General features: G+C 39.3%; 1 pseudogene; it reads right to left on the bottom strand.

Moving 5' to 3' along the window:
- Positions 1-538: 538 nt before the first annotated feature.
- Positions 539-8,924, bottom strand: part of LOC148549103 (uncharacterized) — a 32,833-nt pseudogene continuing 24,447 nt past the window's right edge.

Raw genomic sequence — 8,924 nt, 5'->3', positions numbered from 1 at the left:
CCTCATGAAGCGCATGTCCTCCTCAGCCTTTTGGTAACCATCGAGCTGATCGGATTTAGGCTGAAGCTTCAGAATATCCTCAATGGCCTCTTCAGTGACCAGTATCTGCTTACCTCTTAGGTTCACTGCATCTAGGAAAGTTTTGAAGTAATTGCAGTAAAACTCTCTTACCCAAGAAGTATTAACCTCTGTCACGTTTCTCTCCAAGAAGAACCAGCCTCTTTGTTTGATCTGATCGGAGGTGTATTGCTGGAGTTCTTCCGGAATTTTCAGAGTCCACTCCAGGTACAGGTTCCTGGAGGTTGCAAACACCGGATACTTCAACTCGCAGTATCTATTTGCAAACTTAGTGGGATCAGTGGCAGGGAGTAGCTGGTCAGCCTTCTCCTACGGGGTAAAGTATTTCTCTCGCCAGGAGTCATCATGCATGATGTCCAGAGTGGACATAGAGGATTCTCCTCTTTTACGTTTGCTAGTTGTTGCCTTTCCTTTTCCTTTTCTTTGAGTGTCAGACATCTTGGTAAGCGTATGAACTAAGCTAAGGGACTGAGAGATGGCTGGGGATGGTTGCGGTGGTGGCTGACGCAGCGGTGATGGCGGTAGGTGCGGCGGTGAACGAATGTCCGGCGGCAGGGGTTGCTGTTTGGGGTAATAGGAGGGGTAGGTGTTAAGGGGGAAGGAAGGGAAGGGGTGAGGGTGTTGGTGGTGGGTGGAGCGGCGGTGATGGTGGCTTGGTGGCTGTGGCTGGGCGCGGTGGTGGCAGCGGTAGTGGAGGGAAGAAGAGAAGAGAAAGAGAAGAAAGAGAGGGAAGGAAGAAGGGGGTGGTGGCGTCACGGTGAATGGCTGGGGGTGGTCCCAGTGGTGCGGTCGGTGGAGGTGGTTGGGGTGGCGAGGGGCAAAGAGGGGGGGTTGCAGAGAAGAGGAAGAAGAAATGGGTTGGGGGGCGCGACAGGGTAGGGTTTCGCGTCACTGAGGGGTTAATGAATTTGAATCAATGCGATTGCGTGGGGCACGCGGTCGCGTGGCTGGGGTGGAATGGGGGTTGACGCGATCGCGTGGGTGGCACGATCGCATGGAATGGGTAAAAGGATGAATGACGCGATCGCGTGAGGCATGCGATCGCGTCGCTGGAAATTGTGCTAAACGCACAATTCCAGTGTCATTTTAGCGCAACTCTCTGTCTCCACTGGGGTGTCATGATATCCGCGCAACGCGAACGCGTCGCTCACGCTATCGCGTGGCATGGGTGTTGTGCAAGTGACGCGATCGCATCAGGGACGCCACCGCGTGGGTCGTTTTGTGCGAAACGCACAACAGCCGCACGATTCCTGCCCAACTTTCTGGGCGTTGGATCTTTACGCCGATCTCCAGATCACGCGGCCGCGTGAATGACGCGAATGCATGGGAGGTGGTTTTCGCAGCTGACGCGATCGCATGAGCAATACGGTCGCGTCGCAAGCCCCTTTATATATATATATATATGTGTGTGTGTGTAATCATGCAATTATGCAATTATGCAGTATGCAATGCTAATGAATAATATTCAGGTTCAATTGAAAAAGAATAAAAATAAATAACACGAAATAAAATTGAAAAAGAAACGACCATACCATGGTGGGTTGTCTCCCACCTTGCACTTTTAGCTCAAAGTTGTTTGCTCCAATGGCAGAAATAGAGATGCTTCTTCCATGTAAATTGGAATTAGGTGCAGTAAAGTCACCAAGCATTCTCCTTGCATTATTATTATTTTCAGCTGCCATTTTCTTTTCTTGTTTGATAATTTCTGACAGGTGCTTGCTGGTTTGTTGTAATTCAGCTTCTCTTAGTTTCCTCTTTAGAGTCCTTTCAGGTTCTGGATCTGCTTCAACAAGAATGTTCTTGTCCTTGCTCCTACTCATATGACAAAGAAGAGGGCGCAGAAAAATAATAATAATAGAGATCCTCTCTTTTTTTTTTTTTGAGTGAGGGAGAGATGTTAGTGGATGAATAAACAAATAGAATAAGGTGAGAGAGGGGAAATTTCGAAAATAATTTTTTTGAAAAAGAGTTAGTGATTTTTGAAAATAGTTTTTGAAAAAGGTTAGTAATTTTTTGAAAAAATTTTAAAATAAAAAAATAAAAATAAAAATAATTAGTTAAAAAGAAATTTTTTTGAAAAGGAGGGAAGATATTTTCGAAAATTAGAGAGAGAGAGTTAGTTAGGTAGTTTTGAAAAAGTTAAGAAACAAACAAAAAGTTAGTTAGTTAGTTGAAACAAATTTTGAAAAGATAAGAAGTTAGGAAGTTAGAAAAGATATTTTGAAAAAGATAAGATGAGAAGATATTTTTGAAAAGATATGATAGAAATTAGTTTTGAAAAAGATTTGATTTTTAAAATCACAATTAATGACTTGATTCACAAGAAATCACAAGATATGATTCTAGGACTTAAAGTTTGAATCTTTCTTAACAAGCAAGTAACAAACTTAAAATTTTTGAATCAAAACATTAATTGATTATGGTATTTTCGAAAATTTGATATAAAAATGAGAAAAAGATTTTTGAAAATTATTTTTGGAATTTTCGAAAATAACCAAGAATTTTGAAAAAGATTTGATTTTTGAAAAAGATTTTGAAAAAGATAAGATTTTCAAATTGAAAATTTGATTTGACTCATGAGAAACAATTTGATTTTTAAAAATTTTTTGAAAAAGTCAACTCAATTTTCGAATTTGATGAGAGAAAAAGGGAAAGATATTTTTCTGATTTTTGAATTTTTTTATGAAAAACATGAAAATTATGCAGTGCCTGAAATTTTTAGATCAAAACAATGAATGCATGCAAGAATGCTATGAATGTCAAGATGAACACCAAGAACACTTTGAATGTCATGATGAACATCAAGAACATATTTTTGAAAAATTTTTAATGCAAAGAAAACATGCAAGACACCAAACTTAGAATTCTTTAATGCTTAGACACTAAGAATTCAAGAATGCATATGAAAAACACCAAAAGACACAAAACAAAAAATCATCAAGATCAAACAAGAAGACTTACCAAGAACAACTTGAAGATCATGAAGAACACTATTAATGCATGATATTTTCGAAAAAATGCAAGATGCATATGCAATTGACACCAAACTTATAACATGACTCAAGACTCAAACAAGAAACACAAAAATATTTTTGATTTTTATGATTTTCTAATTTTTTTGTATTTTTATTTATTATTTTTTTTTCAAAATTTATTGTGAAAAATAAAAATAAGGATTTCAAAATTTTTAATATGAATTCCAGGAATCTTGCCATGTTAGTCTTAAAGCTCCAATCAAAGGGTTAGGCATGGCTTAATAGCCAGCCAAGCTTTAGCATATAATTACATGGACTGGAGTGATTAGCTGAATGCCAATCCCAAAGTAGTTTGGGTATGGCTTTACAGCCAGATAGGCTTCAACATGCTTCATGAAACACTAGAATTCATTCTTAAAAATTCTGAAGAAAAATAATATTTTTGAAAACATTTTTTTTTTTCGAAAACAAGTGAGAAAATTTTGAAATATTTTTGAAAAATTTTTGAAAAGAAAACAAAAAGAAAATTACCTAATCTGAGCAACAAGATGAACCGTCAGTTGTCCAAACTCAAACAATCCCCGGCAACGGCGCCAAAAACTTGGTGCACGAAATTGTGATCTCCAGGCTCGAACAAATCCTGGTAATGGCTCCAAAGCTTGGTGCTCTGATCTTAATTCATGATTGTCACAACTTCGATACAACTAACCAGCAAGTGCACTGGGTCGTCCAAGTAATACCTTACGTGAGTAAGGGTCGAATCCCACGGAGATTGTTGGTATGAAGCAAGCTATGGTCACCTTGTAAATCTCAGTCAGGCAGATATAAAGTGATAATGGTGTTTTCGAATATTATATAATAAAATAGGGATAGAGATACTTATGTAATTCATTGGTAGGAATTTCATATAAGCGAATGGAGATGCTTTTCGTTCCTCTGAACCTCTGCTTTCCTGCTATCTTCATCCAATCAGTCTTACTCCTTTCCATGGCTGGCTTTATGCAAGGGCATCACCGTTGTCAGTGGCTACATCCCCTCCTCTCAGTGAATAATATGCTCACGCACCCTGTCACGGCACGGCTATTCATCTGTCGGTTCTCGATCATGCTGGAATAGGATTCACCCTCCTTTTGCGTCTGTCACTAACGCCCAACAATCGCGAGTTTGAAGCTCGTCACAGTCATTCAATCATTGAATCCTACTCGGAATACCACAGACAAGGTTTAGACTTTCCGGAATCTCTTGAATGCCGCCATCATTCTAGCTTACGCCACGAAGATTCTGGTTAGGAGATCTAAGAGATATTCATTCTAGCTTAATTCATGTAGAACAGAAGTGTTTGTCAGGCACGCGTTCATAAGGGAGAAGGATGATGAGCGTCACACATAATCATCACCTTCATCACGTTCTTGGGTGCGAATGGATATCTTAGAAGCGAAATAAGATGAATTGAATAGAAAACAGTAGTACTTGCATTAATCTTTGAGGAACAGTAGAGCTCCACACCTTAATCTATGGAGTGTAGAAACTCTACCGTTGAAAATACATAAGTGAAGGTCCAGGCATGGCCGAGATGGCCAGCCCCCAAAACGTGATCAAAGGATCATAAGGTAATCCAAAGATGCCTAATACAATAGTAAGAGGTCCTATTTATAATAAACTAGCTACTAGGGTTTACATGAGTAAGTATTTGATGTATAAATCCACTTCCGGGGCCCACTTGGTGTGTGTTTGGGCTGAGCTTAAGTGTTGCACGTGCAGAGGCCATTTGTGGAGTTGAACGCCAGTTTTTGTGCCTGTTTGGGCGTTCAACTCTGGTTTTGGATCCTTTTCTGGCGCTGGACGCCAGATTTGTGTAGAAAGCTGGCGTTGAACGCCAGTTTACGTCGTCAATTCTTGGCCAAAGTATGGACTATTATATATTTCTGGAAAGCCCTGGATGTCTACTTTCGAACGCAATTGGAAGCGCGCCATTCCGAGTTCTGTAGCTCCAGAAAATCCACTTTGAGTGCAGGGAGGTCAGAATCCAACAGCATCAGCAGTCCCTTGTCAACCTCTGAATCTGATTTCTGCTCAAGTCCCTCAATTTCAGCCAGAAAATACCTGAAATCATAGAAAAACACACAAACTCATAGTAAAGTCCAGAAATGTGAATTTAACACAAAATCTATTAAAAACATCCCTAAAAGTAACTAGATCCTACTAAAAACATACTAAAAACAATGTCAAAAAGCGTATAAATTATCCGCTCATCAGTTGTCCATAGGAGGTTGGGGTGGGTGTGAGGGGTCATTGGTTGGGATGGGGGGTTCAGAACAAGAATGTGGTGGTTCTCGGGAGTAATTGGATTGGGATTGTGGTGGATAAGGGTCATACGATAGTGAATGGTAAAAAGGAACTTGTGAGTATGGTGGTGCAAATCTACGTTGAGAGGATGGTCTATAAGCACAGGGTGGGGCTTGTTGGTAGTTACAATGTGGTCCACCATATCTATCAGCTTGCCATGCATTGTAGAATGGTCTTTGTCCATGATATCTTGGAAGGGATTGTTGCCTAAAGGGGTGATCAGATCCTCTTGGCTCCATCCATCGTTGATTGCGTAGACCTTGATGCATATTCCTATTATAGCTCTCACTCTTTTCAACAATATTAGAACCAAAATCAAAGCGAGAGGGGTGATAATTCATAGTAGTTAATAAAAATAAAAGGAGAAAATAAATAAACAAACAAAAAGCAAATATTTACAATAACCAATAATAAGGCACACGTTTGCAATTTCCCGGCAACGGCGCCATTTTAAAGAACTGAAGATTGACGGTTTAGAATTCAGAATAAATTCCCGTTGTAGGTATAGTTTCTAAACCAATCAACCATCCTTTCTTACAAACGTTTTGGTTGTCACAAGTAACAAACCCCTAAATAAATTGATAACCGAAGTATTTAAACCTCGGGTCGTCTTCTCAAGGAACTGCAGGGAAGTATGTTCTTATTATTGGTTATGAAGATTGTAAATTGGGGTTTTGAAAGTAGGGAGCAAGTAATTTAAATTGCAATTAAAATAAGTAAATGACTGTAAAATAAACTTTTGGTAAGGTATGAGAAATTAGAAGTCCTGTCCTAATTATCCTTATCAATGGTGATGAGAATTGAGTCTTAATCCCACTTAGTTAGCCCTTACTAAAGCAAGGGAAGGTCAAGTGGATTGATTAGTCTGATCTTCAGGTTCTAGTCAATTCCTAAGAAAGGACTGGAATTATCGAAGTTCAATTCAATTAGCAAAGATAACAATTATCGATCATGTTGAGTTTGATAACTCCTGAGTTACTGATTTCTTAACCAAGACCAAAAGGGGAAAAGTAAATCTACTCGAATAAAAATATCTTCAGATTGGAGGTAACAGTAATATAAATAAAAGAGAGCAATAATAAACTGAATTACCTCAAATAACATTAATTAAAGAATAATCTGTAACATAGAAAAATTCACAAATTAAATTGAGAAAATAATTAATTAAAAGGAATATTGAACCTGATAGAAAGGGGCAATCATGAAAGCGAGAAAAATCCTAAATCCTAATCCTAAGAGAGAGAGGAGAGAACCTCTCTCTAAAAGCTACATCTAAATCATGAAAAGTGAATAATTGGAGACTCCCTCCTAACTGGATGCATTTCTCCACTTTATAACCTCTAATCTGTGCTTTCTGTACTTGGATCTAGGCCAAAAAGGGCTTCAGAAATTGCTGGGAGCGTTTTCTGTAATTTCTGGTGCGTGGCCACTGTCACGCGTCCGCCTAGGTCACGTGGTCGCGTCATCTGGAGTTTTCCTTATCACGCGTTCGCTTCGGTCATGCGTCTGCGTCATCTGCGTTCTGCTCAAGGCGCGTGTTCGCGTCATTCACGCATTCGCGTTGCTGATGAGCGGATATTTTATACGCTTTTTGGGGTTAATTTCATGTAGTTTTTAGAATGTTTTAGTTATCTTTTTGTATATTTTCATTATTGTCTAGGCAAAATTCATATTTCTGGACTTTACTATGAGTTTGTGTGTTCTTCTGTAATTTCAGGTATTTTCTGGTTGAAATTGAGGGAGCTGAGTGGTGCACGAAATTGTGATCATCAAAAATGGCGCCAAAGACTTGGTGCTCTCAAACGTGAATCACACTTTGTCACAATTCCGCACAACTAACCAGCAAGTGCACTGGGTCGTCCCAGTAATAAACCTTACGTGAGTAAGGGTCTATCCCACGGAGATTGTCGGCTTGAAGCAAGCTATGGTCATCTTGTAAATCTCATTCAGGCAGATTCAAATGGTGATGGAGGATTGATAATTAAAAGATGAATAAAACATAAAATAAAGATAGAGGTACTTATGTAATTCATTGGTGGATTTCAGATAAGCGTATGAAGATGCTTTGTTCCCCTTGAACCTCTGCTTTCCTATTGCCTTCTTCCAATCATTCGTACTCCCTTCCATGGCAAGCTTTATGTTGGGCATCACCATTGTCAATGGCTACATCCCGTCCTCTCAGTAAAAATGGTCCTGATGCTCTGTCACAACATCGGCTAATCAGTTGTCGGTTCTCGATCATGTCGGAATAGGATCCATTGATCCTTTTGCATCTGTCACACGCCCCACAATCGCGAGTTTGAAGCTCGTCACAGTCATCCCTTCCCAGATCCTACTCGGAATACCACAGACAAGGTTTAGACTTTCCGGATCTCAGGAATGGCCGCCAATAATTCTAGCCTATACCACGAAGGTTCCAATCTTAGATTAGAAACCCAAGAGATACACACTCAATCGAAGGTAGAACGGAGGTGGTTGTCAGGCACACGTTCATAGGTGAGAATGATGATGAGTGTCACGGATCATCACATTCATCAAGTTGAAGAATAAGTGATATCTTAGAGAAGAAGTAGGCGTGAATTGAATAGAAAAACAGTAGTAATTGCATTAATTCATGAAGAACAGCAGAGCTCCACACCTTAATCTATGGTGTGTAGAAACTCCACCGTTGAGAATACATAAGAACAAGGTTTAGGCATGGCCATGAGGCCAGCCCCCAAACGTGAAAAGATCTATGAAAGTATATGAAAAGTGTGTAAAAAGAGATGAAAATACAATAGCAAAATGTCTTATTTATAGAAAACTAGTAGCCTAGGGTTACAGAAATAGGTAATTAATGCAGAAATCTTCTTTCGGGCCCACTTGATGTGTGCTTGGACTGAGCATTGAAGCATTTTCATGTAGAGACTTTTCTTGGAGTTAAACGCCAGCTTTTGTGCCAGTTTGGGCGTTTAACTCAACCTCTTGTGCCAGTTTTGGAGTTAAACGCCAGAATTCTTGAGCTGACTTGGAACGCCTGTTTGGGCCATCAAATCTCAGGCAAAGTATGGACTATTATATATTTCTGAAAAGCCTAGAATGTCTACTTTCCAACGCAATTGAGAGCGCGCCAATTGGGTCTCTGTAGCTCTAGAAAATCCACTTTGAGTGCAGGGAGGTCAGAATCCAACAGCATCTGCAGTCCTTTTTCAGCCTCTGAATCAGATTTTTGTTCAGGTCCCTCAATTTCAGCCAGAAAATACCTGAAATCCCAGAAAAACACACAAACTCATAGTAAAGTCCAGAAGAGTGATTTTTATTTAAAAACTAATAAAAACATAATAAAAACTAATTAAAATATACTAAAAACATACTAAAAACAATGCCAAAAAGCGTATAAATTATCCGCTCATCACAACACCAAACTTAAATTGTTGCTTGTCCCCAAGCAACTGAAAATCAAATAGGATAAAAAAGAAGAGAATATACAATGAATTCCAAAAGCATCTATGAAGATCAGTATTAATTAGATGAGCGGGGCTTTTA

Source organism: Arachis ipaensis, chromosome B8 (genome assembly GCF_059453495.1).
Source record: "Arachis ipaensis isolate K30076 ecotype BB chromosome B8, ASM5945349v1, whole genome shotgun sequence".
Classification (NCBI taxonomy): domain Eukaryota; kingdom Viridiplantae; phylum Streptophyta; class Magnoliopsida; order Fabales; family Fabaceae; genus Arachis; species Arachis ipaensis.
The sequence above is the reverse complement of the archived record's forward strand: the minus strand, read 5'-3'. Positions and strand labels throughout refer to the sequence as shown.